The following is an 8,952-nucleotide window of genomic DNA, read 5'->3' as shown; positions in this document are numbered from 1 at the left end:
TAAAATTATTATCGACGGGGTATTTTTAAAAAAATTTAAGTAATATTTTTATTTTTTAATAATTTATAATAATTATTATAAGTAATCGATATTTTTTTTTTTTTTAAATTTCTAAATATATTTATTATGACCTTAAAATTTGATGAAACTGAAGATCCACGAAAAAAATATTTTATTAGAAATAGTATTTATGCTCTATTTCATGGAACAAATTTCTCTAATACAAAATAATTATAATTTAAAAAAAAAAAAAAAATTTTTGAAAACGCTTAAGAAATTTCAAACTTTAAAATAATTCTGGCGTTTTTTTCCTGGAATAAATTGGTCTAGTTTTTAACCCCGACATCCTATTTGCTAATAAGAGGTCAGAAAATATATTTTTGTAAGAGATGTCTCGTTCTGCCCTCTAAAATATTTTATTATTGTTAAATAAACAACAATCTACTCAATTCTAAACTTTAAAAGAATTCAGACTCTGCCAGCTAAAAAAGGGTTAGTATACCCAAATTATCGCGCCACCAAAAAAAATATATAAGAAAAGTTGCAAATTTCCGTTTCCTTCTTCAATGTAAACACTGGAAATTTTCACTCTTTTTCTATCCAAGTGGGCAGACAGCGGAACAAGTCAACCCCCTCCCCTCCCCCAAACTAACCAACCGAAAAATACAAGATAAATAAAATGTTACAAATTACGCATTTTACGAAAAAGTTAGAGGAGACTGTTATAAGTGCTCATTAGGGAAATGGCAGAATGGCCTGAGTCCTTTGTTCAAATATTGTCAGGAGCGATAGAAGAATATTATATAATAATTCTCCCATTTTTTTTTTGGTGTTGGTCAATAACTTCGATTTAGCCTATTTAGAAAAACGTCGTCTAATCCTCTAGATTTTAGGGCTAGACAGTATTTGCTTTGATCCTGGTTTAACTCTTTAAAATTACTCTAAATTGAGAGTTTTTCTACTAAATAACTAAAAAAAAAATTATTTAAAAAATGAGACAAATAAATACTTTTTTTGTAATAAGTAAATTTTTATCAATTTTTATATATTTTAAATGCGCAAAGAAATTTTTATTTTTTTTTTGTACAAATTTTTTTTTCAAATACATAATATTTTAGGTAATAAGATTAGCTTTATTTTTAGTCGCGTCAACCGATCCCGAAAAAGGTGGAGACTAAAAATTTTTTAGCTGAATAATATCCGTTTCCTCGGGGTGTCATATGCCGGTTATATATATCAAAGACATATATTAATACCTAGACTGACGGTGCATTCATAATAATGCATGTGACAGCGTCGTTGAATGTAAATCAGCTGGATCCGCCATTTTGGTAACCCGTATGTTAATTATTCTCATGTTAAAAACCTACCATTAAATTGGTAACTTGCTTCCTCAGGTTTGCGTTCAGACGTAGGAATTAATTGGCTTCTCGTTTAAAATATTTTAATAATGATGATGGGTAACCAAAATGGCGTCCCCAACTGTTTTCATCGATGTTACACTTTTAATGAATGTATCGTCAGTCTAGGTATTATTATATGTCAATTGATTTATATTTAATAATTTAAAACAAAATTTTTGGGCATAAAATAATATTTGGAATTTATATTTGATATATAGCAGTAAGTTGTGAAACATTTTTAGTTGCTCATAAATAAAATTTACGAAACTTTTCAATAAATAAATAATCTTTCTTTCTTTCTTTCTTTCTTTCTTTCTTTCTTTCTTTCTTTCTTTCTTTCTTTCTTTCTTTCTTTCTTTCTTTCTTTCTTTCTTTCTTTCTTTCTTTCTTTCTTTCTTTCTTTCTTTCTTTCTTTCTTTCTTTCTTTCTTTCTTTCTTTCTTTCTTTCTTTCTTTCTTTCTTTCTTTCTTTCTTTCTTTCTTTCTTTCTTTCTTTCTTTCTTTCTTTCTTTCTTTCTTTCTTTCTTTCTTTCTTTCTTTCTTTCTTTCTTTCTTTCTTTCTTTCTTTCTCACCATCTCACTTTAAACAACACGCGCCTAACCCTTTTATTGTGTACATTCAACTTCCGGGTATAGCCAGGATTTGAGGGGGATATTTATGTTTTAAAATCGTTTATTCCCTAAAAATTTTAAATTATAATATAGTTATTTTTTTATGTAATTACCTATTAAATTCATTTTTTTTTATAAGAATGATATTTTAAATAATTTGGCAAATTTTGATATTTGTCGAAGAAGGTAGCTAATTTTCCCGCATTCACCTTATGCCAAGGCTTATCAAAGTCACAAAAATTGAACTACCCATCTGCAGATTCCCACCTAGCATGGGGTCCCTGATAAATCGTTTAAGATTGGATGTTAAATGGTAACAATTGGTAAGTGCTGTGGAAATTCGTTATTAAAAGTATTTGGCAACTTGTAAAGGGCTACTGGGGTACAACGGACCAAATAACATATGAATTCTAATCCTATTTAATTTTATGGCTAATAAGGCTATAAATTAAAGGGGTATAATAGACACATATTTTTGGCCTTACATAAATAATAATTCGCTATATTAGATTTATTATATCATTTTGCCAGATACTGTTTGAGTTGAGTATACTGGCAATATTTTAATGTTAATATTTACAGATTGCGAGAGACTTTTTGCTAAATCTGATGCACAGTGCCATCGTCTGCAACATGTACTACTATTTTTTAAATCATTAATTTAATGAATAACAAATACGTTTTAAATATTTTGATCATAATATTCAATTAAGAGCATCTTTATACCATCAAAACGGCTTTAATTAGGTTTAATTCTAAATAAGTCATTATAACCTTGTTTTTAGCTCTGTAACAATTTTAATGATAAATTTGATTAAACAAAGATAACCTAAAAAAAATTTTTTTTGAATTATATAAATATTATTTGGCAGAGCTTAAATAAATTTTTAATTCAATTCTAATTTCCTGCCATTTTGAGTTTTATCAAATAAATTAAAAGATTTTAAAATTTTTGAAAAAAAAAATTTAAATTGTTTAATTATTAAATTTAAGGTGAATATTGCCAATTATAAAAACGTATAAATTAACACAAAGATTGTTATTTCATCTTGATAATATGAAATTAAAAATTCATTAATTTTTAATAAATAAATTTTTAATAAACGACAAAAATAGATTAAATTTTGCAGTGCCAAGTTGAATTTCCAATTTTATACAAAAGAAATTTTTTAAAAATTTCATAATTTTATTTTTTAAAAAATAATAGAAATAAATTGAAAAGAAAATAAAAAAAAGGTGAGAAAATAATAGATAACATTAATTATTATAAATGGAAATGGGAGGGGGGGGGAAGAGATTATGGGGTGGAGATGAGGTGTTGGCAATAATTGACTACAAATGTAGTCAAGCTATAGTTATATCTTTCATTTTCGATAGATAACAGCTGTATATCATTACATTTTACTAAAAATAGCTATTAGTAGTAGTTAGATATAGCTTTGATAAACATTTTATCAAACGGTTTACACACTGTCCTTTGGATCCTCTTGAATCGATGATGCTGAGGTTCCGCTGATGATTAATATCTATATGTTGATTATAATAGATACTATATATCATGACTGAAAGGATACATTTAAGTATCTCTTAGGATTTTAATGCGTGCAGTTGATTAGGACTCTCCCTTACTGTATTAATAAGACATAAGCTTAGGTTATAGCACAGATTGATATCTTATAGCCACGTTATTACTTACAGAGTGCAGACCCGGATCAAGACACACCCGAGTACTCTCTCTTTTAAATTCCGTTAGATTTAACGGATACATATTTAAATGTTTCGGATACATTTGATATTTTTAGAAACCGGGCTAAGAAAGTGAAATTATTAATGTGAAACCTGGATCAAAAAAAGTGTTCTGATTCCTATTCTGGGGTTTTATTTTCTTTTAAAAGTAGTTTCTATTTCCGGCTCATAATATAGAAAAGGGGACTGTGATATTGGTTCCAAAATTTAGACGATTTTAGAAGATTTCAAGTTTAGATTCCAAAAACTCTGTTTTTGTTTAAGCAGTAAATAAACCCTTGTACACGAAATCACAAAATTTTGAACACTATATTATATTAAATTATATATATGTATAACTTCCACTTTTGTTAGAACTGGTTCCCGGAAATTTTAAAATGGCGGTTCTACTCCCGGTTGAATGTTAAAGGGGGTTCCAGATTTGGATTTTGGTTCCTAGCTCTGGATAACTTTATCTGATTCTTCCAACAACCAGACGATCTTACTGAGAGGTAATCAAAATTTCCCTTCGTAAACGAATTTCGGTGTTATTTAGTCATTACTTTAAATACATTTATATCAACCCTTTAGCTAAATTAAAATTTTATGGCGAAAAAATTAAATGATTTATGATTTTTTTATTTAAAATTTTTTTTTTTCAAAAAAATTAGTGTTCTAAATAATCAATAGGGAATAGTATTTTATTAAAATGTTTTCATAAATATTAGGTTTTCAAAATATAAAAAATAGTTTAAAAGAGTGGTCCGATCAGGTTCGGTCCGGTCTCATCTAACTATTCGGTCCAACGGGGCTGTCAGTCCAACAACAAGATCCGGCGGTTTGGTACTGTCTGACCGAAGACCAATCAAAAAGATAAAAGTTAACGATGAATTACTTTTTATTAACGTACATGAACACGTAAACATGATTATGTAATGCCTAACACTTTATAATAAATTCATTGTTTGATTTTTCTATTCTTTTCTTTTGCATGCATAAAGAATATCTATCTATATATATAATTATTTATTTATTTTATTAATCAATATAGGGACAGAAGAGTCAAGGATAAGCTAACGGTGACCTGGGACATCAGAAGAATCAGAGAAAGATTATATAAATGATCCAAAGATATTTAACCAATATTTTATAGGCCATTAATTCCATCATATTAGATTGGTTGTAAGAGAAATATCGATTCCCAATTCTGGCCAAAATAGCAATGGACTCTCACCCACAACAGGCTACATCAATAGCATGAGAACAGATCTTTTCTGAACCTATTGATAAAATATTTTAAAAAAATGGAACAGAATGAATCCAAAGGTGGCTCAATCTCTAATGAAATTTGAATCATGGATATAAAATGGAATTCATTTGATTTCTAAGAAGATTAATAGAATATTTCTATATAAATCAATTTTATTATATAACCAAATATCTATCATATATTAAATATGAAAATTGATTTATATTATATTCAATAAATTTGGTATTAAAAATTATTTGACAATATAATTAAAATATCAGACCTAACGGTTCAGCGGTACAGTCTAATTTTATAAAAAAAAAGACCTGGCTGGAATAAAACTGTATCAAACATTTTTATAAGTGATTAACTTGTTGATATAGCGAAACTTGATTTGTAGCCGAGCCTATACTTAAATGGGAGAGATTGGGCTATCTTATTCGACTAGTTTCATGGGTTCTGCATAGTTAGCAAGGTCCTAAGATTTAGATAAAGATTCCATATAAATATATATATATTTTAGATAGAGATACAAATATCATATCAGAAATCTCACAGATACATGATACTTGATATATGTTTTGACGATGATCCTGAATGTTTAATATTTAGATGAAGCTACAATTTTACGCAGTTTTTTGAAATAATGCCCCTTGACTTATTATCTTTAGCTTTCAACATCTAAACCTACCATTAAATAATAGTAAATACAAAATTTGTTAAAAATCAAAATACTCTTTTCCCATCCTAAACCTATTTACTCCCTCAAAGATAACATTTGTGTCCTTCAGTCTAAACGGAGACTGTCAAAACTTTCTAGGAAGGTACCTCGATAATCTTGCATTAAAGTAAAATAAACTTAACTTGTCTACAATTTACTACTTTAGGTCATCATGGACAATTCCATTTCAATAAATTTTTCAAAAATGCCTATTTGATGACATATTTTTAATTAAAAAATTTTACAGGATAAATGGTTACATTGCCCTTACTATAAAATTCTGAAACAATAGTATCATTCATTATCATCTTCCATCAGTTACCATATATAATTGAAAATCTTTTCAATCTAATAACACAGACTATTAATTCTTTACTTAATATGGCACTAATTAGCTGGAGTAACAGGGGCCATAAATAATCTTAAAACCAGTTTATAAAAGGATTGAGATATATCCTCGTGTCACGTCTACATGAGCGGGAGGGGTAGGAACAGTTTTCATCCTATTTATTTGGTGGGGGGGGGGGAGGGAGGCTGCTTATGGTGGTAAGGGGTAGGCTGCTTTAATGGTGGTAAGATTAATATTTTGGGGGGTTATCTATTAAATTTTGAGAGGAAATAGGACAAAATTTATTGCTGTAAAAATTAATATTTTTATAATAGAATGATTATAATACATTTCATCGACCAAATCTATATATTGCAAACAATCATACACATTGTTTTCTAAATAAAACTTTCTGCTATCATTTCAGCAAGCTCATAATGCCATAATAATTAATTCATTGCAAATAATGGTGGTTTTAATTGAATTTATTATCTAAAAAATAAATTCTTTACATTCACAAAATATTGATAGTTGGTAGTAGAGAAAGATTAATTTAAGTTATCCTTTATAAATTCTCTGAAAAGAGTATCAATAAATTTAAAAGGTAAAAAAAATAATAATAATAATAATAGGGAGACACCGCCGCCGAAGGTGGGATTTTTTTTTAGGAGGGTAGGCAAAGATTTTTGAAGGGGGTTTGCATTCAGTGAAAATCCTGTCATGTAGACCCTGGTGTCACACTTCGACTATTTACTTTTGAACAACGGCATAGAGATGTTTACCAACCTCACCTCCCCCTTATTGATTAAAAGGATCGCTTGTGAGTGGCTAGCTAGAGGTCATTTAAAGCAAAAAAATGAGATATATTTTTTCGGACAAAGATTTCAGATACTCAGTGGCAATTAGACGAAGGGCGGATATATTTTAATTCCATAAAAATCAAAAATATTTTAATATTCAGGTAAGCAATAATTAATAAAATCCTTCATAAAATACTATACAGAGATATACTCTAACACATCTCGAATCGCGACATACTTCAAATTTAATAACACCGGATTTGGTTAGGCTTAAAGCAAACACATGTAGACCCCCTACATAGCTATTGGAGTTCGGGAAAGTCCAACCCGCTTCGGCCCGTTAAGAATTTTTGAATAAATTGCCCAGCCAGGCTCAAAATTCTTTTGCCATGATCCCGACCAGTTATAAATTTTTAAAATATTTGCCCAGCCCCAAGAAATTTGGTAACCACATTTTAAAATTCTATATCTAATTTTTCCAAGGTCAATTAAGGCACTTATATCATCTCTATGGCTATTTTACAACTGTTTTATAAATCAATATGTCTGTATCGGTATTATACATTTGTTATTGTATCATATCATAAATAAATGGTTAATTTTGGGGGAATTATTTATTTATAGATTTATTATTTAGTTAAAACCATAATTGTAGTATTAATCAATAATCAAGATACTATTGCCTGAGCTGGCCTATGATATTTTATGAAAAATCAAAGATTTGCAAGGCTCTACCTGTGATGCTTAATGTATCAAATTTGGCCCGATGCGAAAGTTTTTTCATAAAAATTACCCGACCTGTTAAATTATCTAGGTTTTAAAAAAGGGCCGGGAGTTCGGGCTGGGCCTATTTTTACAGATCTCTAATAGAAATTACACATTAAGATTCTATGAACAAATTTATATCTATTACAATATTTTTTATAAAAGGAAAATTATTATTTATTTAAAAGAAAAAAAAAACAATAATTAGTATCAATAATATAAAATAGATAAAAAAAACAAAAGATTAGTTTTCCTACATAATATAATATCTTTTAAAACCAAAATATAAATTCATCAATATAATTTGCGTAAATTATATAAATCAATTGGCAAATAAATATTTATTGGCACATCTTATAAATGAAGTAGATAAATGTACATATAATATAAATCTACGACGCTTATTTCTTTGCCTTTTAAAAGTTGTGTGACTAAAATAACCTATAAATGATTCAGTAAATTTACAAAAAATTATACAAGTTATTCATGATAATTTATAAATCCACAATCAAATGCGTTACTAGCCTTTACAATCTCACATGCTCAAAAAATATTTTTTAAAATTATTTTTTAAAAGGTGAACTTTTTATGTTTAGCTAAGATGGTATTAAAAAAACTTCAAAATTTTCATAGGAATTTTCTAAATTTTTAGGAGACTATACCCCACCTCCCCCCTAGTACGTTACTGTCCACAATACGTTATCCAACACAATTGATATATAAAGGGAAAAAATTTAACAAGCTAGGTCGAGCATTATAAAAATTTGATGAGGCCAATACGTGCCCGGACTGACTTTGCAGATCTCTAATGTAGATCGAAAAAATCTTTAAACACCATATAAAGGGTGTCATTTTTTTTTCAATCACATGAAATATCTTTTAATTGAACCTTCTCGACTCCGATTTTTATAAAACTTATTTTGGACAATATTTAGTCTTATCCGACATAAGTTATGAAAGCATTCAAAATAATATAATCCAGTGAGAGCAGTTTGGAACTGCGAATTAATCAAGACAAAAGCGAATATTGTCCTCTTGAGATCATTGACCTTAACCACGATCCTATGTTCAATCATATACCATTGAACCCTTTAACATATCTCGGATCTCCAATTGGTAAAGAGGAGTTCTTTATCAAGTTCTTTGCCGATATTTTACGAGAGATATCCCTGCCTATCAGCACATCAAGCTTTCCTCCTATTGAAAAACTACCTTTTAATCTCAAGAATTTTATATACACTCTGGTCGTCACGAATCTTTCAACGATGTCAACTTCGCTGCGCATGAACTCGAGATTAAACCCCTCACAGAAAAAAATATTCAATCTTAAATTTGGAGACCTATCTTGGT

The sequence above is a fragment of the Gordionus sp. m RMFG-2023 genome, chromosome 3, assembly GCF_954871325.1.
Source record: "Gordionus sp. m RMFG-2023 chromosome 3, tfGorSpeb1-WG-v2, whole genome shotgun sequence".
In the NCBI taxonomy this organism is placed as follows: domain Eukaryota; kingdom Metazoa; phylum Nematomorpha; class Gordioida; order Chordodea; family Parachordodidae; genus Gordionus; species Gordionus sp. m RMFG-2023.
This window is presented reverse-complemented; position numbering follows the sequence as displayed.